This window comes from Schistocerca serialis, chromosome 4 (assembly GCF_023864345.2).
Source record: "Schistocerca serialis cubense isolate TAMUIC-IGC-003099 chromosome 4, iqSchSeri2.2, whole genome shotgun sequence".
NCBI lineage: Eukaryota > Metazoa > Arthropoda > Insecta > Orthoptera > Acrididae > Schistocerca > Schistocerca serialis.
Window position 1 is genome coordinate 412877941 of NC_064641.1, and position 27082 is coordinate 412905022.

Here is a 27082-nt window from a genome sequence, read left to right on the forward strand (position 1 = left end):
AAACACAGTTTTGGGAGCTCTGATGGCTACCAGAGAGCGAAAAAAATCAATGTCGACACATTTTTTTATTCCTCCCCCCACTTCCCCCTCTGGCTGCAGGAGGTAGCCATTCATTTTGGGCAACCCACAAAAATTCTGTCTTTGAAGCTGTCTCGGGATGTTACATGTCCAAGTTACATGATAAGCAGTTTGGATGTCAAAAGATAAAGCAAATGCGATATTGATTCTGTAGTAAAGATTGTCAATCAAACCAACTGTGTTTTGTAGTTGGAAGAAAGCACGGGTATACCCACCCAAAAGAAGGGTAGCAGAAGTGATCAAAAGAGCTACCATCCAATATCTTAACATCTATTTGTTGTAGCATCTTAGAACATATTCTGAGCTCAAACATAATGAGGTAGCTCAAACAGAATGACCTCCTCCATGTCAACCAGTAAGGGTTTTGAAAACATCGATCACGTGAAACCAACTTTGTACTTTCCTCACATGACTTACTGAAAGCCATGGATCAAGGTAGGTAGGTGCTGTGCTTCTTGATTTCTGAAAAGCATTTTACTCATGACCACATCTACACTTTTATCAAAAGTGATTTATGGGATATCTTGACAAATTTGTGATTGGACTGAGTGAGGGTTTCTTGGTAAGGAGGAGGCAGCAAATTATCTTGGGTGGAGAGTCATCAACAGATGTAGAGGTAACTTTGGGTGTGCCCCAGGAAAGTGTGTTGGTTCCCTTGCTATTCATGTTGTATATTAATGACCTTGCAACACAATATTAATATTAGGTTGGTAAAGAAGTTCATAGAGTTTTTGTTTTGCGTGTTGATATTCCAGTTGCTATGGGTTTATTTATCGATTGTCATTTTTTATTTGTAGTTTACTTTTGATCTTTGAGTTTATATATCATCATTTTGTCATTTGGGGATAGTGAGTGGGCCTGTGGACACTAGAAAATGAAGTGCCAAGTGGAGAAATCCCAATACTTCTGATATATTCTTCTGTTTGAGTTCAACAGAGGGATGACAGCAGCAGAGGCAACCAGAAACATTTGCACTATGTATGGGGATAATATCACTGGACAGAGTATGGCAAGAAAATGATTTCCTCATTTTAAGGAGGATTGATTTGACATTAGTGGTTCTCCATGTTCAGGAAGATCTTTTGGGTTTCAGGAAAATTGTTTAAACCTGTTAATCCACAATGATCCACATCAGTGCACTCCAGGAATGACAAATGTAATTAAAATGTCAACATTTCACTATCGTGCGATGTTTGCATGCCATGGGGAAGGTTCAAAAATCAGGTGTATGAGTACTGCATGCTCTAAGCCAAAATCACAAAAATCTGCAGGTGGTCATATGTGCATCTCTGCTTGTTTGTCATCAACTGGCTCATGAATAACACCAACCATTACTATTGTGTATCATTAATGGCCACAAGAAATTGTGTATTTATGCTGATATAAGGAACTGAAAGGAATGGCTGGGCCAAAAGAAAGCAGCAACTCCCCAGACAAAGACCTGTGTGCATCTACAAAAGATAATGTTACGCAGTGTTGGAAAAGCAATGGTGTGGTGTACTAAGAATTACTTCCCTGTGTTGTAACCATCATTACTGACATTTACTGTCAACAACTGAGGTGTTTTGTAGACACAGTCCAAGATTGATGACCAGGAAGGCTGCGTGAAGTGATGCTACTCCATGATAATGCCCAACTGCATTCTGCTAGACTGACAAAAAACACTATAATGGAGTTGGGTTGGGAAGTCATTCCATACCCACCTCATTCATTTATCATGCAACCTCAGATTTTCACCTTTTGTGCTATCTATCTAACAATCTTCAAGGAGCCTCCTTTCTGGATGAAAATTCGTTTCGAACATTGGTTGATGAGTTCTTCACCTCGAAACCAAGTGATTTCTACAGTCGCGGAATCAAAAAGTTACCCCACCACAAGCAGACTGTTTTAAAAAGTAAAGGAGAATATATTATTGGTGACTAAAGTCTTTGTTATGTGTATCTGTTGCATTTATTCAACTTATGGAAAAATGCTACAAACTTATGCACCAAACAAATAGTAATCTCGCACTTTTCACACATGATGCAGTTAGCCATAATGAAGTACATTGTGAAAGGTTGGTTGGTTGGTTTGGGGAAGGAGACCAGACAGCGTGGTCATCGGTCTCATCGGATTAGGGAAGGATGGGGAAGGAAGTCGGCCGTGCCCTTTCAGAGGAACCATCCTGGCATTTGCCTGGACTGATTTAGGGAAATCACGGAAAACCTAAATCAGGATGGCCGGACGCGGGATTGAACCGTCGTCCTTCTGAATGCGATCCAGTGTCTAACCACTGGGCCACCTCGCTAGGTCATTGTGAAAGGAACTGGATAAATGTTCAGTGAGACCTTGACAAGATTTCATTGTGGTTCAAAGATTGGCAGTTTGCTTTAAATGTTCAGAAATATAAAAATTGTCCACTTCACAAAACGAAAAAATATCGTATCTTATGACCATATTATCGAGTCACAACTGGAATCAGTAACCTCATTCCAATACATGGACATAACACCTCGAAGGGACATAAAATGGAACTATTACACAGGCTCAGTAATGAGCAAAGCAGATAGCACACATCAGTTTATTGGTAGAATAATAGGGAAATGCAATCAGTCAACAAAGGAGATTGCTTAGAAATCACTCATGCAAGCTATACTAGAATACTATTCAAGTGTGTGGAAGTTGTATTGGAGAGAATTGAAAGGGAGTATTGAATGTTTACAGAGAAGAGCAGCACAAATGATCAAAGGTTTGTTGGATATGTGGGAATGTGTCACAAAGTTGTTGAAAAACCTGAACTGGTAGACTCTTGAAGATAGACATGTACTATGCCAGGAAAGCCTATACAAAATATCAGGGACCAGCTTTGAATGACAACTCATGGAATATGCTACAACTCTCTACATATTACCACCACAGGGATCATGAAGGCACAATCAGACTAATTACAGCATGCACAGAAATGTTCAATCAATCACCCCTCCTACACTCTAGAAGTGACTGGAATGGGGGAAAAGTCCTAAAAACTGATACAATGGGATGTATCATCTGCCATGCACTTCACAGTGGTTTGCAGAGTCTCAAGTTGTGTCTGGTTATCAAGAGTTGGGTGGCATCTTCTAAACCCCATTTGGAAGCAACTGACAAGTCTCCTGGTTCCAAGAACTCACAGTAGATGACGATTTACCATTTGTTCCAGACTCCCCAACACAGCTCATCAAAGTAGCACTGCAAAGGTACTTGAGATGTATAAATCTTTACCAGCTTTAACAGAGGACTCACAATGTCCTTGTCACATGTTAGACTGATGTTCACCAGACAGGATCTCTCTCTGAATCTTACATTTAGATGTTACAACATTCTGTAGTGAATAGTGCATGGCCCTAGAGCTGTATTGTTAGCCACCAATACAATAGATTACTATTACTACAGAGAGAAGGGACAATGGAATATTATGAGTTGAGGGAGTTAACTGCTCCCTCTCATATCTTTTTTACAACACCAGAAACTAGGACATTAGGCACTGCTAATGGTATTTGGTAAATGTGATCCACTACTTCCTTGACCACTTCACAGTACTGATAGGTTAAAACTCTTCCTATTCCAGTATAGGATTTACAGATGTTGACCTGCCTTTGGTGCAGACCCTCCAGAATAACACCCACAGGGCCGTTGTTGGATTGAAATGTTTCTGCCACTATCTCCTCCTACTGTCTTTAATTACTCTACGGATTTGTGCTCTCTTCAGATGAAAGGATATGAGGTTTTCTGCTGATAGTCTCATCTGAGTAACAATCTGCTTGCCCTTAGTTTCAGAGTGGTATTTCTTGCTCCATCGAGGGATTGTTGGCCATATGATTTTGGGATGGATACTTCTGTGGTACAATGAATCATGCTGGTAAGGTGATCCTCCACTTTCTGGAAACTGATGTGGCGTTCAAACTCGGCTAGCTAGTTGCACAGCATAGAGTTCATGCTGCTAAATGCCCACCTGTGTGACCTCATTTCTGGCACTATTCTTTCAATAAGCCAACCCATATTTGGAAGTGGACACTAGAATGTAATCAGTTACAAATTTCTCACTGAGATGCATCTGAGGGTGGAGGTAATCAGGGAAGTCAATGGCTGATATTGTTTCTGTAGCACTGCTGGGCTGTTACTTGCACTCTGACAGAAAGATGACTTCTCTGAGGATGAGATTTTTACATGTCATGAGAACAGATGTTAGTAAAATCCCACATTAAGTGATTCGCACTGAAATCTTCTAGTTGAAAGAATGGGTGGGGCAGTAGCCTACAGTGATCTCCAAGAGCCTCTATCCGCATATAATTATGTAGTAGCAAGTATACAGAATACATTATTACTTTCAGTAATGTATTTTGCCTGCAATTGCTACTAATGTGATTGTAAATGGGTATGGTGAGTAGTAGTAGTAGAAGTAGTAGCCAATCAACCTTTAGCCCTCTTGTAACTGAGATTATCTTTCCTGTGCAGATTGTGGCCCTTTATCACAAGTGTAAAGTACTGCTATTTTTAAACTGCCTCTCCTGTGAACAAAAGTAACAGGGTTTCCCCTTTGCAAGAGTTTAAATTCTTCTGTACAGTCCCTGAATCAGTTCATATTCCACTGAATTATGGGAGGAATTTTTAGAAGTGAGGTTTACCTTCATCTGGTTGTTTCGGCTGTCAGTACGGGCATGGAGAAAGGTATCTTACAACTGCAAGTTCTTCAGTTTGTATGTACAGGTTCATTTCTGAGTCATCTCCAACTGATGTAGGATGTTCCCAAGAAAAAAAAAAACACATGGCTTGGTCTCTGAAATTCATCATTGTCAATTGTGGGTAGTACACTGATGGAAAAATCTCTCTCTCTCTCTCTCCCTCTCTCTCTCTCTGTGTGTGTGTGTGTGTGTGTGTGTGTGTGTGTGTGTGTGTGTGTGTGTGTGTGTAGTACTACGTAATTTTCTGACAGTTTTCTTGGTGGGCGATGCAGAAGATATAGAAAACTGTGAGGGCTGCATTGATTAAAATGTCTTTCATGCTTCCCAGAAGATACTTGTTTGATTATCTTCAGTTTCAGACTTTTTTGCTGTTCCTCTTGATGTTCAAATATTCAAATAATGGCTGGCGCTCTCTTTTGCTCTTTTCCTTAGCACTTAGATGTTAAAAATCAGCTCTATTTTTTACTAACGAGCTTGTATAATTGCTATGTGCGTGGATATTAATGTTTTACCATCAATTTTCACACCAATCTGAGAACCTGAAATATTCACCTTCTTCACGATAATTTCTGTGTGCATTGTAAGTATCATTGGGGATTGTCTAACAGCATGTGGCCTGACCTTTTGCACACAAAGTACTCCAAGTTCTCTCAAGCAACAGTCTGCCATGCTCAACACAAAAACAGGCATTTACATAATCAATTAAAACATGTATCCTCTTCATTCTAGCATTTTGTAACTGTGGCACTACCATCTACTATCTTCCGATCACTGCCTTATTTTCCGGTGGGTATGCAGTTCCTTAGCATTTACCCTGCACATAGTAGACTTTCTAGCCATGAATGGTGTAAAGGCCATATCCAGGTTAGTGTATAGTAATCTACAGAATCACTACTCCACTGCTTCACACAGGAGTTGAATGATAAGATATACCCTCATGGACAGTACGAGTGACTGAATGGGAATGTTTTAATAAATGTACAAATGATTGAATGGGAACATTTTAATAAATGAAACACACAGAGATTGCTTTAATTTTCCTCTGTTTTGACATAGACATTAGAAAAATGACACACATATTGCCAAACATAAACAAGCATGAGGATGTCCTGGATGCCCTTCTGTATCTGCAACTGAGTCCTCACCATTGTCTGGATTTCTTCACCAGAGCCGTATTGAAGTCTGTTAAGTTATTTATTTTTGGAAACAGACAAAAATTACAGTGTCTGAAATGTGTACTGTATGGCTGATACAGTGCTGTCTTAAGGTTCAGCCTCTCAATCTCTTCCATGGTGGCACACAGTGGTGTCTTGTTGCTTCAAAACATCCCCCCCCCCCCCCCAATTCTATTATGTTTGACTCCAGAGAATCAATACAAATAACTCCACAGAAACCCCTAAATAAATATTACCCACTTTTACAATTATAATCTGTGTTTCGATTTTTTTTTCTTGGGAAATCTTTGTCAGTATGCTCTGGAATGACATTTTGTTTGTAATAGAGAACCCACATTCCATCTGAAGTCACAATGTTTCATGAAAAAACTGCACTTTCAATCTCTTGTGCCTGCAGGCTTTTATTTCAGGTTTAAATATAATTTGAACACATTGAGTACATATTCTCTGATAGTTAAGAAAACCAGTAATGTGAGACACATGCTCTTGTAAAATTCTGATTCCGGCAGTAATTTCCTACTGAGTTATGCACCAATTCGGCTGCATCAATCTGTCAACTCTTCTTTTGTAATACTGGGTTACCGACAAAGGTCATCTAGTTCCTTCTTCGTCACATTATTCTACTATTCAAGGTCAGGCAGCTTTACATCTATTTAACTGGTGGCACACAGTACTATCCTCATCACAGCCATTACTATAAAATAACTTGATTCTATGAAATATTTCAACTGGAGCAACACTTGCTTTTTAGAATGACCAATGGGAGTATATAACTGTTCATTTTATACTCGTATAATTTGCAAGGGGGAAAAAAGTAACCTTGTGACCATGCAAGTGGAGGCTCGCTGACATATTAGAATCCACAACTAACCTAGTTCTATATTTGTACTCTGCTAGCCACCAAATGGTGTTTGGCAGAGAGCACTTAGTGTACCAGAATAATTATTATTTTCTTCTTCCTATTCCAAATGCAGATGACACACAGAAAGAATGACTGTCAATATCCTTCTGTAGAACTACGAATTTCTCTAAATTTATTGCTGTATGCATTACGGAGGTGATTCAATACGTTACTTGACTCATATTGGAATGTGGACTATCAGAATACTGAGAGTATTATCTGAGATGTACAACACACACCATTTTAGTGTTTCCCATTCAAGTTTGCTAAGCTTTTTTTGGCATTCTTGCACTGATTTACAACACTCGGAATCAATTGCACAATCACCCTCCAACCCCCCCCCCCCCCCCCCCACCTCCTATTCCTTGCTTTCCCATAGACTGACAGACGTGCAGCATAACGCAAGGTCTAGATGAGATTGGAAAATGGCAGTTTGACTGCAATTTGGCAAGTTCAATGAACATACAAGAAAAACAAGCTATTTTTAAAATGAAGGTAGTGGTAACAATTGATCAGTGACATAGCATGAGGTCTAGGCTACTCTGTAATGCCATAGTTTGCCTGTAAGTTGACCAAGTCAATTAATGTGCACTTTTCATTGTTAAAATCCTATTCCCAATGATGATAACTGTTTTTCTACTGTGATCTGATATTGTCATGTTTTTAGTATGTTTGAAGATATTAATAACAGGAACACCTCTGCCAAAAATTCACATATCACTAGGTGAGACCCAATACTTTGACAGTTACATTCTCAATTCTTTTCCAACTGTCTGCAAGTAATCACACATTTTATAACAGTTCAGTATAAACACTTTTACATCTGCAAATAATCTCAAAGAGTAGCAAAGGTTGTCTGTGACGCCATTTGTACATATTGTGAACCATAATGTTCCTATCTCATTTTTTGGCAGGGGTATACTTCATGCTGCTTTCGCTTATGACTGGTGTAACACACTGAATTCTGCATGTATAAATATTTGAAGAGGAAAGTTGCCACTCACCATGTAGTGGAGATGCTGAGTTGCAGATAGGCACCTAACAAAAAGACTGTCACAAATAAAGCATTCAGCCTGTAAGGCCTTCGTCAAAAAAAGACCACACACACACACACACACACACACACACACACACACACACACACACACACACACGCGCGCGCGCGCGCGCGCGAGCGCGCGCGCGCTCGCGCGCGACTGCAGTCTCAGGCAACTGTAGCCGCACTGCCATGTTTTGAGACTGCAGTCGTGTGTGTGTGTGTGTGTGTGTGTGTGTGTGTGTGTGTGTGTAAAAAGGGACATTTTTATGGTAAGGAGCAACCTATCCTTTTTCCTACTATTGTCAATATTATGAAAAGGACATATCGCTACTCACCGTACAGATGACATACTTAGTTGTGAGTTGCAGACTGGCATAACAGAAAGACTGTTACACATATGAACTTTCATCCAAAGCCGTCTTCTTGAGGGAAAACGCACACACACACACACACACACACACACACACACACACACATTCACACCTCATACACACATGACCACTATCACCAGTCAGAACGGAACTGTCCCCCACTGAAACAAACCAGCAATCCAGGGTGGGAGGGGAAAGGGGAGGGGGAATGCCAGCAGAATACAGGTAGAGGGAGAGAAGTCAAATGTTGCCTGCTAGTCTGTGCAGGAACTAGATGGTGGCACGACAAGACTGCCAGGCGCAGAAACAAGAGTCTGTAGGGGAGGGGGAAATGGGGAGTAGAAAAGGCGAGGAGTGGGAAAGGAAAGGAACAGAGGAGGAAAACTGGTGGGTACATTAACAGAGTGTCACACAATTATAGTGAAGGGACGTAAATTAGGAGGCGATAATGGGACACATGGTGTGGAAACTCATGGGTGGTGGGTGGAAGGACAGTAGATTACCATAGGTAGAGGCCAAGATGATTTTGGGAGCAGAGAATGCGTTGTAACTCCCATCTGGGCAGTTCAGAAAAGCTGGTGGTGGAAGTGATGATCTACATGGCCCAGGTTGTGAAGCAGCCATCGAAATCAAGCATGTTATGTTCAGCTGTCTGTTTTGCCACAGGGTAATCCACTTTGCTCTTGGTCATTCATCTTGGTGGGCAGCTGGATGGTAGTCATACCAATATACAGTGATTGCAGCAGAGATGGTATATGACATGGCTGCTTCTGTAGGTGGCCCTACCTCTGTTGGGGTACGATAACTGCATACCGGGATGGACACAGGAAGTGCTGGGTGGCTGGATTGGGCATGTCTTGCACCTGGGTCTTACTTAGGGATATGGTCCCTGTGACAAGGGGTTGGGATTGGGAGTGGCATAGGGATGGACTAGGATGGTGATGAGGTTGAGAGGGCATTGGAACACCACTTTGGAGGGCTGGGGGGGATCTTGTGTAGGATGTTCATCATTTCAGGGCATCATGATAGTTCATCAAAGCCCTAAAGAAGGACGTGGTTAACTTGTTCCAGTCCAGGGTGGCACTGGGTGATACTCCTTTGTTGCTGACACTGGTGGTGGGGGGCTGGGGTTGTGTGGGGATATGACTTAGGTCTGGTAGGTGGTGCCTGTCTGTGAAGACCTTTGTGAGACCTTCAAATACAGGGCAAGAGAGTTTTTGTCACTGCAGATACACAGTTACTGTGTGGCCAGGCTGTATGGGAAGCATTTTTTGATGTGGAAGGGACAGCTGCTGTCAAAATGTAGGTACTGTTGGTGGGTTTGATGAGGACAGAGGTGTGGATGGAGCCATCAGAGAGGAGATCATATCTAGGAGGGTGTCACATTAGGTTGAGGAGGGACAGTTGAAAAGGACTGGAGAGAAGGTATTGAGGATGTGAAGGCCATTCACCCCCCTTCACCACCCCACTCCAGAATACTGCTACTTTTCGAACCAACAGAGTTGCATTCTGGCCGGAGTGGCCATAGGTAGTGGTCATGTGCATGAGGTGTGCTTGTTTCTGTGTGTGTGTGTGTGTGTGTGTGTGTGTGTGTGTGTGTGTGTGTTTTCCTTTCTGAATGAGTCTTTGGACAAAAACTCAAATGCGTAACAGTCTCTTCTGACACGTCTATCAGCAACTCAATGTATCATCTTCACAGTCAGTAGCTATCCTTCTCATAATATTGTTAATGTTCAGATCTGGACTTTCCACTGTTTAAAAATACAACACATTCATTAATTAAATCCTTACCTTATCTGAAAAGTAACCAGTATTAGATCGATGTCTACAAAAAAGCTGTGGATTATTTGAGGAATAAAACTAGCTTGCAGGACTAAAAAGAAACTATATTTGTCTGTCAGAAACAGATCTGACGTTACGCAAAGGAAAGGCAACCAACCTCCTTCAGCTGACTTACGCGTGGCACATATGAACACGCAAAACAAACATTGTTTTACTAGCTTTATTCTTTCTCTATTAGAAGTCCACATAACGAAACACACAACTACACAGACACCCTAATGCGCAGGCCTGTGGCCACATCAAGACTCATAGTCAGTCTCCAGGGGGCCTGTTTCAATTTGTTCTTTTAATGCCCTATCAAATTATTCTTTAATATCTCCTATTTCACCTTCATCTACTTCCTCTCCCTTTCTATAATACTAGATAATCCGACATGCTACACAACTGCTACAATGTATAGGAAGTGGATATATGTTCTAATCCCTGTCTCTTCTCTCTCTGCCCATCTCTTCCTTCCTCCCTCTCTTTGTCGATCTCCTCATCCACTGCCCATTCTCTGTCTATTACCTCCTCCTCCCTCCTATCTGTCCATCTCCTCCTTCCCCCTCTTTATGTTCATTTCCTCTTTCCTCTCTGTCGACCTCCTCTTCCCCTCTATTTCTCACTTTGAGCCTTGTTAACTGGTGTTGCAAAGGAAACCTTGATTGGCAGCTGAAAAGTCACTTAAAATGAATGGTTATATCCGTTGGGATCATCGGTAGACCGGATATGGGAAAGACTTCTTCAGCTGCAAGGTCTCTGAGGATCAGTGACATTTCGCCTGCTTTTAATCCACAAATGGGTAGGATTACAAAGTATCAGATTCCATAGTAGTAGTCTAATCATACGCCAATAAGCCATAAATACCATTTTCCTGTATTCTGTTAAAACCGGAAGCATGGAATAAAACGAACCAGAACAATGCTGTTTTTTGTTTATAATTACATGTAAGGAGAAAGATTACATGTGGGAGAAATGGGGGAATTGATTTAAAGGCCCTGATATTGTACAACTATTGTATAAAAATCTGAAGTAAAATGATCAAGAACTTTTTGGGATCTTTGCCAAGAATGTTGTCCATCTGAATGTTAGAGTATCATGTGTAGTTAAAACTGACTGCAAGAAAGAAAACAAAACCACAATGTCTCACAGCACAGCACTTTTTTTCCTTGTAGTCAGTTTTAACGCCAAACTTGTACACTGTCATTTAAAAAGATACACAGCCTATGCTCATCTGAATGTTTATTAGAAAATTGTGGAAAATGTGAAGTTAATCGATCTAACACTTTTTTAAATTTTTGCTAACAACACTTGCTTATTATACATATCTTAGATACATTCATATATTACACACATTTAAAAAGTATATAGTCTATGGCCACCCTAATTTTATTAGTGTATCATGAAAAAATTAGGAGTAAATTGGTAAGGAGCTTTTTGACATAGCTGCTATATATGTGTAGCTTCTATCTATATGAACATTTAGCAAGCTTTTGCACGCAAGTGTGTGTGTGTATGGGGGGGGGGGGCGGGGGGGGGGGGGGCGAGAGAGAGAGAGAGAGAGAGAGAGAGAGAGAGAGAGAAAATGTTTATTAGAGTATTGTATAAAAATCTGAAGTAAACTGCTCGAGGACTTCAAAGATTTTTGGTAACACCATTAAACTGTGGCTTGTCTTTATGTAGTAGTACATGTTGCCTTCAAGTGCATGTCCCTTGCACAGCCACTCTACATCCTTCATCCTTACACACTTCTCTTCTTTGATTGGAACTAGTTATCCATCTCAGTTCTTGATGTTTATACAGCTACTTCTCTTTTCTCCAAATGTCTCTTTAATTTTCCTATAGGTGGTATCTATCTTTCCCCTAGTTATACATGTTTCTATAGACTTTCATTCATCCTCTAGCCACTCCTGCTTAGCCATTTTGCACTTCCTGTCAATCTCGCTGCATTCTTACATTTTCTCTTTTCCTCGACTAAGTTCAGTGTCTCCTGCGACACACTAAGGATACTAGGCCTTGTCTTTTTATATTTGGTACTCCGTTGCCTCCACATTTCATCTCTCAAAGTTACCCGTCCATCATCTACTGTATTCCTTTCTCCCGTTTTAGTCAATCGTTGTCCAATTCTCCCTTTGGAACTCTCAATAACCTCTGGTTCTTCGAACTTATCCATGTTCCATCTCCTTAATTTCCTACCTTTTTGCAAATTCTTCAGTTTTAATCTATTCATAACCAATAAATTATATATAAAAGCGTGGCGTCTGTTCTTTCAGATATGTTTGAACACCACACAGAATCTCTCGTCCATCAATTTACATAATATGTATCACAGCTGCAGATTCCGCATGGTATCTGTCCTTTTGGACACATCCGAAATAACAGACACCCTGCATTCGTATAATTGACTTGCCTCATGGGTGATAAATTCACCACATTCAGTGGTGATATGCAATTATGTCCAACCTCATGCAGGAATCTCAAACTAGCAAGCATGGGGACATGGACAGGAACTGCGGATAGGTGGTGCCAGGTGGGAATGTGGGTTGGCTGACAGGTGTACCAAGGTAGTCCATGCAGTGGCGATAATCACAGTGTCCGGGTGGTCTACCTATCTGATTAAGGAATCAAACATCCCACACTGATCCATAGAATTCCACTTTTGTTTTTCTTGATTACAGCAACATCCTGAGTAGTCCCCACCCAGGGATCTGAATGGGAGACTATTGCAGCTCTGGAATATTTTAACCAAGAGGATGGTATCATCATTTAACCATACAGTACAGTCACATGTTGTCAGGAAAAGCAATGCCTGTACTTTCCCCTTGCTTTTAACTGTTCGCAGTATCAACACAACAAGGGCATGTCCACTAATGTTACAAGGCCAGATCAGTCAATCATTCATTCATACTGTTGCCCCTGAAAATACTTATTAGCTGCTACCTCTCTTCAAGGAATGTATGTATGTTTGATCTCCCACAGATATTCTTCCTTTAAGGTCACACCTATGATATGGCCATATGTATCATTGAAACACACACACCATCTCACCTTCACAATGTCTGTGGTTCATGGGACAGACAAAGGTTTTTATACAAAGGTGACGTACAAATAACTAACTAGCACACTTCACTTGCTTTCATTCCATAATTTTATTTATATATTTATTTATTCTTCCGAAGATCATTTGATAATGATACAGGTTTTGTCATCACAAAACAATGAAAATAAACAGTTCAAATATACAGACATGCAGAATAAGTCAAGATTTTTTTTACGAGGATAGGACAGATGGTCGGCCATGGCCTTGCTGAAGTAACTATGTGCACATTCAGGAAACCACAGAAACTTTAAATCAGGAGGACTGGAAAGGGCAAGCTCAATCTTCTCATATGTGAGATCAGTGCCTTTGCTATTATAGTGTGTCATTCAGTTGTTAACTATTGTACGTTCTTATTCACACACGATTTGCACTAATTACCTACCTTGTTGAAAATAGTTTTGCATGGTATCTTTGCATCTCTACATTACCGCCACATACCCTACAGACACCTGCTGGTAATATGGAATGAGTTTACAGGGTAATTCATCAAGCCCAGCTGAAGTTTTCAGTCCAAAAGAGAACAGTACGAATTACTTGTTATGTGAACTCAAAAACTGGGGATACCAACAACTGCTTCCCAATAAATGCATTCCTTAATGAAATTTGCCATAAATGATTTTTTTTTTTCAAACCTAGAGCTCACTGCATGGAATCAGCACCATAAATAAGAATAATTTACACAAATAATTCAAGTTACTTAGTATAGCACAGAATGGTGTCCATTATAGTGGACTGCAAATATTCAGTAGTAGTCACTTCAACAAAGGAAAAATTCAGTAAATAATTTGTGTAGTTGCAAATTTTCATCTAGTGGTAGGAGGAGTACCATGAACAACATACTACAAATTGTGACTGGTGGAGGGAGAATGTCTGGGCAAGAGGGTTGTTTAAATGTCACATTTTTACATTTTTCTTGAATAAATCAAAAGCTGAGGCTGCTAGCAAAAACATTTCCCAGTACAAAATTGAACCACATTAAATTTCCTACTAAAAAATGTCGTATTCATTTTTTCTCTAGGACTAATACTTCATGCAATGCAGGAGACGTAAAAATCTTAGATTGTTAAAATAAAGTTTTTTAATGGTACAAAATAAATGTTTAATGTCAAATGATCTAAGAACTAACAGAAAATCTATACAGTTTATTATCAGCAAACATCTCAACAATGGAATTATCAGTGTGATCAACATCATCCTGCAGATCCAGTAACAGCGCACCACTCATACACAGACCACGGTGCATGCAGTACAGGATGAAGCATGGAATGCTGGCTCTTCAGCATCTGTACCATCCCCCACACCAAGTAGAACAGTGGCAAAATACATCTTCAGGTGCTAAGAGTAATGGTTGTCACTGGGATTTGAGTGATCCATCCTCATCACAGTTTGAGCCCCATTTCGTTGGGGGTACAAGGTTGCTGATCCATTTTTGTATTTATTAGCAGTAACCAAACCACTGTGACAAGAAATGGGGCTGTGAAAAAAATATATATAAAAACAGTAAGGTAATAAAATTAATAAACCTGTAAATAAAACTCTAAAAGAGTATAGGTATGCAGCACCAGTGATTGGCGGCAGTGGGGCAAGGTCAGGTCTTGGCTTTGCTGATGCTTTTCGAAGTAATTGATACTGTACTGGAGTTTATTCATATCTTGCTGATTTTCACTTGCTTAGTATATTTCTAGAAACATCTTTTCACCAGCACATGCCACATTCTCTGCAGATGCTGAGAGGTTGGTGAAGATGCCAAATATACCACATTATAGTGACTTGTCTTCCATCACACTTTTATCCTGCACCCTCACTCGTCACATCCACAGAACACAATTTATCCCTTAATAAGGATCTGCTGCACTTGGACGATTTCATCTCAAATCATACACGTCAAGACTGACTGTGTCACATCACTATTTCAAAGTTTACTGGAAAAAATATATATATATATGTTGAAGTTGCACATGATATCCCTCCAAAATTACAATCTTTTGATTTTTTGTTAAAATGCTACAGACTTCTCTAAATGAGAGTACTAGTGAAAATGTCATAATGAAAGCAAAAATTAAAAAAATTGTAATACAGAAAGTGATAGAGATCTGAATTTATTTTCAATAAATGCTTTATTCCCAATACTATGAGACGATTAATACACGCAAACTTCTGAGCTTTTTTTAAATATTTTTTCGACAAACAAATATGAAAATTTGTAACTTTTTGTGAAATTCAAAATTATGTTTTGAGAATATGAATAGTCACATGATGTTAACCATCTTGAGAAGTGATAAAGTGGAAGGGCGGCTAACTGTCAGCTATGACAGTAATCCATGAAATTCTTAAACTGTCAAAATATTTGTACATAAAGATGAAAGAATAAGAAATTTTTTGGTTACTGTTTCCTCCAAAACCCCAAAGTTAAATGTTCTAAAAATTTCATGGTACGTTGGTTGGTCATTGTACTTAGGGAATGAATAATCAGAATGGGCAATACTTGTCTGTACAAATGTGAGAAATTTTTTAGGTAGACCTAGCCCTACTCTCAAAAATCAAAACATCATGGACACTTACATATTTAAATTGATCACTGATTTTAAGTAAATGTCATGCAAAACTGGTATTTCTGAATCAAAATAATTACTTTACAACATTATAAGTGAGTGGGAAAATGGTTGATAATTTTGTTCAAAAGCATTTTATAACAAAATCATATATAGAATATTTACACCCATTTTTCTTTTTATGATATTATTCACAAATTATTATCATCTTCTGTTATGATTTTACTTCTTCATGACTTTCCATTAATTAAAATTGCCTACAATGTAAAAATCAACATTGCACTGTTGAGAGTTCATTTGCTTTCTTCATGTTCTTCTCATTGAACCTGTATAGCCGAGCTGAATTTGAAGACAGACAAGGATGATCCAACAAGAGCAGTACTTCGGAAACGGGAACGGCACATTGATCTTTTGATGATGGCCATCTGAAAACATTGGCAGGACCACAAGGAGTCATAAAGAGGACTGTTATATCTTGCAGCTCATGAGAGACACTCATTACCTGTCCCACCCACCACTGATTGCCATACACACAAGAAATGAAGTGGCTCACTACAAACATTTCTAATGTATACTGCATTTCTCACACAGTAACAGGCTGCATTTCATGGAGATCCATTCTTGCAATATATGTGCCACACCAGGATGCAACCCAGTAGTGACTTGATTGAAGTGCTACCAGAGGCTTCATAGCAGACCACTCTTCCCCCCCCCCCCCCACCCTTTTTTTAAGCAATGTACTTTCATTTAGAATTAAGAGTTTCACATGTTACTAATGTTGATACGGTGTGTACAAATCGAGTAGCATCTCTTACAGCATCAACAGCTTCATGCTGGAGATTAAATCTTGTTGCTAGGTGTTTATAGAGACCTCCTACCCCATCATATGTGCTTTTTCCATGATCTGTTGCTGAAAATAATTTCTGTGCTACAGCACTGGCCAAGCTCATAAAGTTGAAAGCCGTTTTTAAAACGAGATGCTGCACCATCAGTCACATACACACGTTTAGGAAATGCATGGCCTCTAGATGCTATGTCATCAATTACCATGCTGACAGCATAGCATGCATGTGCTCTGTCATGAATGAGATCATCATTGACAATAGCAAAACAGTGTGATGTTCCAAGGAAGTAAACAACACATGTGAATATTCATACCTGTGATGTGTGCCAGTGGTAACTTTGAATTTTGTTCTGCACAGCAAGAGGCCAGTACTCAGCAAAGTTACAATGAAGAGCTAATGTGTCAGTATTCTGGGATGTGGAGGATATTATTTCTGCTATGGCCTGTCTGAATCTTCTATGTGTGTTGGTGAGCTATTCCTTTCAGGACCCATTGCCTAACCTCTGCAATAAAATTCTCTGGCTCTCCTGTCTTCTTCAGCAACTCTCCTCCCTTCCACAATGCATACATTGTGTCATTGTCAGTATCCTGAAGGTATAATACTTCAACAGTCATCACTTCAGCACCAAGATACATTGCACATCCCTACAACCGACATTTAGTTTGCAGCTCTTGACATATACACAAAAGCATCAGGTTCACCTATTGTGTACTTTTTTCCTGTTACAGTGCTTATGGTGAAACAGTTTCAAAAAAGAACAATAAATGCATATGCACACTTCCTTCACTAGCTGTCATTTTACCCATTTTGGTTGTAAGGAGTAGAATTTTGCGAGACCAATTTTTATTTAAATTTGGATTCTCCATTTTCTTTAGGAGATATGCTTCCCCTATTGATCTTGTGTCATATCTTTTTACCTTTTTTGCAATTTTTCACAACAGAGATAATGTCAGCCTGGTTAGGACTTTGCCTGCTGCAATATTTGTCATTGTTTAGGTAATATTCCACAGCAACAATAAGTATATCATCTTGAAACGGATGCCCACAGTATGACTCTGGGCATGCCCGAATACCTTTCTCATTCTTTATTTTATGAGCTTTTGAAACCAAATAATGTGATGAAATGGATATGTATTTCCGTATCCATTGCTTAGAGTAGCTACCTGGCATCAAAACCTGCCCAGCTAGCCGCGCAGTCTAATGCACTGCTTCCCAGGAAGGAAGGTGTGCCAATCCCCGGCACGAATCCGCTAGGCGGATTAGTGTCGAGGTCCGATGTGTCAGCGAGTCTGTGGATGGTTTTAAGGCAGTTTTCCATCTATCTCGGTGAATGAGGGCTGATTCCCCTTATGCCGCCGCAGTTACACCGTGTCGGCAATTGCTGTGCAACCACCATTTCCACGTACACGTACACCTTCAGTACCATACCACGCAAACATTTGGGATTACACTTGTCTGGCTTGAGACTTGAAGGGAGTGGGGGTGGGGGGGGGTCCCCTGGGGGCCGAACTGCACAATAACCTGGGATTTGGTGTGGGGCTGCAGTGGGGTGGGTGGACTGCTGTGGCCTGTTAGGAGGTTGTGAACCACTAAGGGCTACGGTGGGGCGGAGACTCTCCGTCATTTCTTGGTTCCCGGTTTAATACAAACATACACACCTGACATCAGTGTCAGGAACTGTACCTTCTCAGTATAGGTGGCTGCTGAGATAGCAGTATTTAGGTTTTGAAACCACACACCACATTTCATGCATATATCACTATCTTCAAATTCTGCATCAAATGCATCTACATTATACACTTCACAAAGTTTTGAAGACTTTGCGTGTGTAAAGCTTATTTCAATTTCTTCCACTTTTCTTTTTACATATTGTTTACTTCTTGTGCTTCTTACCTTTCCTATACATTTAAGGTGGGATATAGTAAGGGCTACAGCAGAAATGCTAACATTCAATGCATCAACAGCTTCACACCCAGGAGGATAAACATCTGCTCTGTCTTCTTCAGTTTCACAAACAGGTGATGGTGATCATTCAGGTGAGTTGTCACTAAATTTCTTCTTTTATTGAGTGTAGCAATTCTTGCACATGGATGTGATGCTAATATTGTTACTTGAGGACCAAGATATGTCTGCAATACCTCTGACAGGTTTTCAACATCTGTGAAGTGTTTTTCACTTACCTTAAACACCACCTTCTTGTGTCTTCATTCATCATCCACACACCTCACTCTTTCACTACTGTATTTCCTCACCAGTGTGCGATTTGCAGGGGGGGATTTCTCCCCCTCTGCATCAGACCATCCCCACCTCTGGTTTTATTTTACGTATCCCAACCTGGGATGTTTATTTCCCACGAACTGCAGTAAAACTTTACGTATAATTTAAATTTGGGGGCCGAACACTGAAAGCTTTTAATAAGTCTTACTATTAATATTATTAATATGTTTCAGTTTTCTATCATCAGAATAAGTACAACTTTCCACAAATGTGCCTCTACTTTTTGAATTCCCCTCGTATATCTGTAGCCGTATGTAGATGATTTTGTAAATAAGCTTTACCTATAATGTACTTTTAAAGATATAACAAGGGATGGCTTTTCTGATAGTTCATACGCATCTATAGTGAGTTTCGGCATTAACATCTATTTATAAATAGCTGTTTAACCATACGTAACAGCACAGTCCAAGCTAGTAACATATATAATTCTACTAACCCCCTAAGACATTCCCCCCCCCCCCCCCCACTGGTAAAAGCACAAATCGCACCCTGTTCCTCACTGACACTGTATCTAACAAAAAATTCAAACCAAACACAAAACTCAATGCAGAAAGGTTTATGTACAAGTTCTCACTTGTTTGTTATAAACAGAAGACATTTTACAACAGAAATCCAGTGATGTGAAATATGTAGGACACTGAAAATTTTTTAACACTTCACACAGAAAAATATTGCACCGACTACTAACATATTAACCAAACAATATTTTGTGTAATTCTCAAAAGTTTTCAGATGGGGTTTTTGGAGTAAACAATTGACAAAAACTCTAAAAAAAAATGCATTTTTTTTTTTTTACAGTAATAAATATTTACATCATACAGGTAGCTGGAGCAGAGAAGATACTGTTTATAACTACATCAGTAGTATCTGATAATATGATGGAAAAGATAGTGTTCTCTGACTTTCCAAACTAGAAAAAAAATATAAGTGGAAAAATTAACTTAAATCTCGTATTTTTATCTTAAATTTGTAAGTTAAAGAAAGCCCATAGGGGTGCGGGAGCCAACTAAATTTCAACACACTAACAGGGACCTTTAACACAAATCAACTACCAGGTCTCCACTATTTCTGGTTTATTAGTTATATTTTTTTTTCTTTTCTTTCTCTACTGTTTAAAAGTTATTTACAAAATACACATTTTTAAAAAGGCCATACCATTTACAAAAATTAAGATAAAAGGTCAAATCCATATGAAGTGGTCCAGTAATGGTTGCTAGACCACTTTTAAATATTTTATTTTTTTTATATGTGATTGTCCTATATATCTTGCACCTTTACTGGATGGTGGCCATTTTTGTTTGTAGGCGCACGATGATTTTTCAGTCCAGACACATTAGCGAAAATTTTAATATCTCTGCACTGGGTTAAGTTACAACATTGCAGTTGCCATGATTGTTTTTAGAAAAGGTCCTCTACAACATTGTCTATTACACAAAATACCCTAAATTGAAAAATTACCAGTCAAAATGACTGGTGTGAATGTAGAATGTGATATGTGCTTTGTTCTGTGCGTTATTTGTAATTAATTTTGAGAGATTAACTGGAATGCAATAACATGGATGAACAGTGCTCCGTTGGACAGATACCAAGTGAAGTGTGTCACAAAACTCTGTGTGTGTGTGTGTGTGTGTGTGTGTGTGTGTGTGTGTGTGAGTGTGTGAGTGTGTGTGTGTGTGGTTTGAGGTTTTCGAGAGCTAAACAGCGTGGATCACAAAACAGATTTCGGTTCAGTTTCAAAAAACTTAAAAATGTCGATGGCTTTGATGAAGTTAGACAAACTTTGTTTAAATTTTGAGTAAGTTCTTCTGTAACATCAGAGTGTGAGTATCATGAGAAGAAAAATAGTCTGAAATACAACCACATTTTTGGCAGAAGTTGTGAATCCAGAACCAGAATCATGTAACCTTGTTAATATGACATATATATTCCTAATGAGGAAGCTAATAGCATATTGAATTTTGATTGTTCCAAGTTAGACGTCTCTCCTGCTTCGAAAATAATAAAATTAAGTAGCAGAGAAAGAAAAGCAGCTATTGAAAATAAGGTACAACAAATTTCAGACAAAATTACAAAAGACTTGGAATCATGCTTTAATAATACAGACACCAATGTTATTTCTAAAGAAGAAAACCTACCACCAGCATCATCTGACTCTTCAATATTTGAGCTTAATAGAGAATTTAAAAATTAAATGTTCAGTGACATCTAAAGAGGAAAAAGTTAAGATTTTAAGTTTGCTTCCTGACTCATGGTCAAGAGAAAAAATAGTTCATGAATTCAACGTTTCTCGTCGTTTCATTAAACTAACCCGAAAATTAGCGAAAGAGCAAGGCATTTTTCCAGTTTTAGGTAAGAAGAAAGGAGTAGGTGCAAATGAAGAAACAATTAAAAAGATCCAGCAGTTTTTTGAAGATGATGAAAACAGTAGAATGTGCCCAGGTTACAAAAGATAGCAAAAGAGCTGTTACAAATGGAGTTAAAGTAACAAAGCAGAAACAACTAGTGCTGTCAAATTTAAATGAGCTTTATGTAGCTTTCAAAAATTCTCATGCTGAATGCAAAATTGGAACGTCAAAATTTTGTGACTTCCTCCTTACGTGGTGTATTTTGACTGGATCCTCAGGGACACACTCCATATGTTTTTGTTTATATCACCAAAATGTGAAACTGATGATTGCAGATGCAAAACTCAGTGATCTTAACTACAAAGAGTTACTAGATTTAATCGTCTGTAACACTAACACTTATGACTGCATGATGAGTTTGTGTAATAAATGCCCTGGTGCGGAAACTGTTATTGAACTGTTTCACAAACATGAGGAGGAAATGCCTTCAAACAGTAAATCTCAGGAAGAGTACATGGAATCTTTAATTGATAACTTACAAAAACTCAAAAGTTACCACTATGTTTCTAGAATCCAAAGTAAGTTCTTGAAGAACAAAAAAGCATAACTTCATGAAACTGAATGCATAGTGATAGCTGATTTGGCAGAAAATTTTACATTTGTGATTCAGGATGCAATACAAGGGTACGACTGGGTCAATGACCAGGCAACAGTGTATCCATTTACTCTCTACATGAGAAAGATGAAGTTTGCAGTTCTTCAATTTGAACTCTAAGCGACTACTTGGAGCACAACACTTTGGCTGTACATGTGTTTCAAAAGTATGTAATAAATTACATAAAAGAAAATTTTCCAAAGGTTGAGAAGTTGGTATACTTTTCAGACGGAAGTGGTAGTCAGTGTAAGATCAAAAAGAATTTTTCAAATCTGTGCAACCACAAAGTAGACTTTGGGTTGGAGGCTGAATGGCACTTTTTTGCATCTTTCCATGGTAAAAATGCATGTGATGTAGTAGGAGGTACAACAAAGCATGAAGTAAGTAAAGCCAGCCTACAAAGACCAACCACAGATCAAATTCTCACAGTACAGAACATGTATGTCTTTTACAAGGATGATATTAAAGACCTTACCTATTTTCTGATCAAGAAAGAAGAAGTGGTTCTGCATATGAAAACAACACTTCAAACCAGATTTGAAACCTGTAAAGAAATAAAAGGAACAAGGCTTTTCCACAAATTGCTTGGCATTGCAGAAAACTTAGTTCGATGCTATGTAACATCAGAAACTGAAATTTATGAGGATCATTGTGCCAGTAAAATTACATCTCTGTCTTTAATGTTGAATTACATAGTGGCATGTGTGTGTGATGGACAGTGGTGGCTTGCAGAGGTTGAAAGAATAAGTTTGGAAAACAATGATGTTTTTGTGCATTTTTACCACCCTGCTGGCCCAAGAACATTATTCAATAAATGTACTAGTGACAAAGTTTGGATACCAATGAAAAATGTTTTAAGGAAACTTTCAGTGCTTGAACTTACCACACCAACTGGGAGGTCTTATTCTATATGACAGAAGCTGTATGATGAAATAAGTGTTCTTAACATTCACCAGCAGGTTCAGGAACAGTCGCATCTCTAAGGATGTCACAACAATATAAATGTTAATTTCCATTATGTTTCCACTTTTTGCATATAATTCAGTACCTTACTTCAATAATAATTGATTATATCCCGCTAATATCATCACACATGAAAAGGCAACAGCCATAAGATCAGTTGTAGAGTAATGTGAATCATCTCCTCATTTTCAAAAATGCATATCTTTGTTCACAGTCAGATATCAATGTTGAAATTTTTACAGTACGTTGCTATCATATAGGTGTACAAACAGTACAAAAATCATATTTTTATATTCAGTCCCACCTGAGATAACTAACCCCAAACTTTACAAAAAATGAAAATTTTCAAATTTCAAAAATTCATAAAAAATTAAGGAAATATTTGTAAGTGTTCTTGCTCTATATGAGGCCAGTAGAGTATGATATCTAAATATAGGAAAAAATAGACTCTCCTAAACCACTGCTTGTTTATTGTTTTTGGGCGTAGTAAGTGGATTTTTGAAAATTTGGATACCAAACTTTGGAGGTCATTTTGACTGGTTATTTTTCAATTTAGGGCATTTTGTGTAATAGAAAATGCTGTAGATGACACTTTTCTAAAAACAATCACATCAACTGCAATGTTGTAACTTAGCCCAATGCAGAGATATTCTAATTTTCGCTAATGTCTCCAGACTGAAAAATCATCGTGCGCCTACAAATAAAAATAGCCATCATCCAGTAAATGTGCAAGATAAATTATTTTTAAAAAAATGTTTTGCACTTGGAAATACGGAAGGGTCTGATTCCGCCTGTCTGCTTTGACCCATGACATCACAAATATGGCGGAAACGACCATAAACCACGATTCCAATATGGCGCATATAAAGTCGTTACGTACTCATTGAGGGCGAAAATACATAGAAAAACAAAGACACACACGTTCCACAAAAAGCCTAATGACACTAACGGCGCAAGCGTGGGAAATAGGCGGTTTTTGGGTGGGGACAAACTAAATACAAACAAATTTAGACACCCACCCCCATACAAAACCACGCAAAAGGACTAAAAAAACCGTAATCACAAAACTCCCCAAATACCACTAAACACAATATCATCTGGAATCGGACACTTCCCTTGACCTATATAGCTCAACGGCAGCTCCCGATCCCATAAATTGGGACCTAACACTTCCCTTGACCTATTGTTGTTGATGTTGTGGTCTTTAGTCCTGAGACTGGTTTGATGCAGCTCTCCATGCTACCCTATCCTGTGCAAGTTTCTTCACCTCTCAGTACTTACTGCAACCTACATCCTTCTGAATCTGCTTAGTGTATTCATCTCTTGGTCTCCCTGTACGATTTTTACCCTCCATGCTGCCCTCCAATGCTAAATTTGTGATCCCTTGATGCCTCAGAACATGTCCTACCAACCGGTACCTTCTTCTTGTCAAGTTGTGTCACAAACTCCTCTTCTCCCCAATTCTGTTCAATACCTCCTCATTAGTTATGTGATCTACCCATCTTCCCTTGACCTATATAGCTCAAAAACATCTCCAGATAGCAATACCTACAGCCACACATTGGGATCGAACACTTCCCTTGACCTGTTATCCTTACGACATTTCCACATACAGCTGTCCCTGGTCCAAGACACAGGAACTTTAAGTAAGCCTCATTTCTTCACGACATACTAAACACTTCACGACTTCACCAAAAAATCCGAATAGTTAAAGAAATTTTATTAGAGACAACGCTCTGTCTCCCATCATAGCCGACAACCGAAAACTGTTGACCCTGTCAGTCATATCCATACCTACCAAAGAAATAAAAAAAGAAATGTCCCAAAATTCACACACGACGCCACACTCGCAAACTAAACCAAAAACATCACCTAACACACCACCAGAGAGCACCACCAATCGCATCAAAACGACACCTACAGACACACCACACTCACAAACTAAATTCCGCGCCGTCGTGACGTCACACACCACAACAGCCTTATGTCAGGGGTCAAAGCCGATGGGTGTTTTGCACTTCTCAAATATAGGGCAATCACATACCAAAAAATTAAAATATTTAAAAATTTTCAAGCAACCAACTTAATTTTTATTGGACCACTTCAATTGAATTGACCCTAAAACAAAAATACTTTCTTAACACGTATGATATAAAGGTCTAATATACATCTTTTCCAGAGAAATTCATGATTACAAGTTGACATGACCTGTACGATTTGAAATGAAATCACCCACTTAGATGTGGTGCAGACATTTAAAATTTGGTCTAAATCCACCAAGAAACATTACTTTAATACCATTAAAACACCACTTTTAGTAAGCTGCAATTTTTCAACCCCACACTACTATGCTCAGTCCCCGCCAGTCAAGATTTTTATTATGTTCTTCATGGCACTCCTTCCTACCACTAAAGCAAAATTGGAGGCTATACAATTAATTTCCCCTATATTCAACCTTTTTAGGTCTTCTACTGACTGGTCTACAACCTGCAATCAGTTGCAAAAATTTTAGCAACTGATAAAGTTCAAAGAAGCCTATGGGGTTTAATAGTGGCCAACACCTTCTACTCCACTGATGGGTTTTTCCATAGAACCAATTGATGTCTATACCCTCAACAAACAAACTTCTAGTCACTCCTTGCAAAGAGCGTACTTACTCTCTGGAGCAGTGTAACTGGCTTTGAACTGGTGTCACGTTACACTCAAGTGTGGCAGAAAAGTGATGTATATAAGCCAGTCAATTGTATGAAATCAGTGCAGTAAGGTAGGTAAATATGGAGATGTAACACAATTGCAGAAAGGAGATTTATCATGTTTGGATATGCCCATAACCACACCCTGAATAAAGTTACTACTTGATTTGTTGGTGAATCAACACAGGTTGTTCAACGTTGCTAAAAGGAATGGTGTATAACTCACAACCATGTTACACAGGGTAAAAATGGTAGTCGTAAAGAGGGATCGAATATGAATGTCGCACCCAATCAACATGGCACCACAAAACGCAGCACAGCTTCAAAGTGCCAAACAACACAGTAACTGGAGATTAGCTGTCTGGTGGCATGTTTTAAGGTCTAACAAGTCTTGATTTTGCCTCTTTTCAATTTATATAAGGTGTCAGACACACTGATGGACCAATTAAGCATTCATCACACAATGCATCCGCAGTGTAGTTTGGGACTGATGACCCTATAGTTTGGTAATTTCCCTCCGAACCAACCAGTGTAGTTCAGGCCAGGCCAGGCGGTTCTCTGATGTTTTGAGGGAGTCTTCCATTCAATAACATAGGTCTGCTCATCCACATTATTGGGATTGTGGATCAGGAAGCTTATTTCAACTTTCTCAATGACCAAGTGTAGTCCTTTCTAACTACAGCATCCTGACAACTCCCATCTTCCAAGATGACTATAGCCATTTACACATGGTGACACACATTTCCCTGCTCTGGTGGTGGTGGTTAGTGTTTAACGTCCCGTCGACAACGAGGTCATTAGAGACGGAGCGCAAGCTAGGGTTAGGGAAGGATTGGGAAGGAAATTGGCCGTGCCCTTTCAAAGGAACCATCTCGGCATTCGCCTGAAATGATTTAGGGAAATCACGGAAAACCTAAATCAGGATGGCTGGAGACGGGATTGAACCGTCGTCCTCCCGAATGAGAGTCCAGTGTGCGAACCACTGCGCCACCTCGCTCGGTTCCCTGCTCTGTTTATCTCTCAGGCATCCTAGTGCACCTTAATCTGTCCAATAAATCACCTGGGGTTTGTGCCATAGAATGTAGTCTGGGATTATTCAGAACAGTGAATGAAACATAGCAATCAAAATCATTACAAACTGGTAGCTCTACAGGATATAACCATCACAAACGAGTGGCTTCAGTTGAGAAACTTGGGGTCACTCTGAGTAACTGAACTGACGCCACTATCGAGACCATAGGTGGTGTTTCATGCTATTAATATGATTTATTTTTTGGATAGTGTGATTATTATTACTATGAAATAATATGAGAATTGCATAAAATGTTATTACTATTTAATTCAGTGCTGTAATGAAATCTTTGAAAATAAATACTGTGATTGGTATCTTTTTTGTGATGACTGGTTACAACAGCACAAGATTTATCTTACGTGGGTACTGTATCTCGGTGGGTTTACGTTTTTCTGAAACGTTTGGTATTACCTCTTAGAAGAAAACATCTTGAAGATTTTTTTTCCATATGTATGTGGACCATTCCACTTAGGAAATGGGAGAAGTGTGTTTTTT

The 27082-nt window shown here is 39.1% G+C and overlaps 1 protein-coding gene across 2 annotated transcripts in view; it reads right to left on the minus strand.

The window, feature by feature from the left end:
• The window catches only part of LOC126474963 (TATA box-binding protein-associated factor RNA polymerase I subunit B), a 337291-nt gene that overhangs the window by 309464 nt on the left and 745 nt on the right, over positions 1 to 27082 (minus strand). The window lies entirely within an intron of this gene.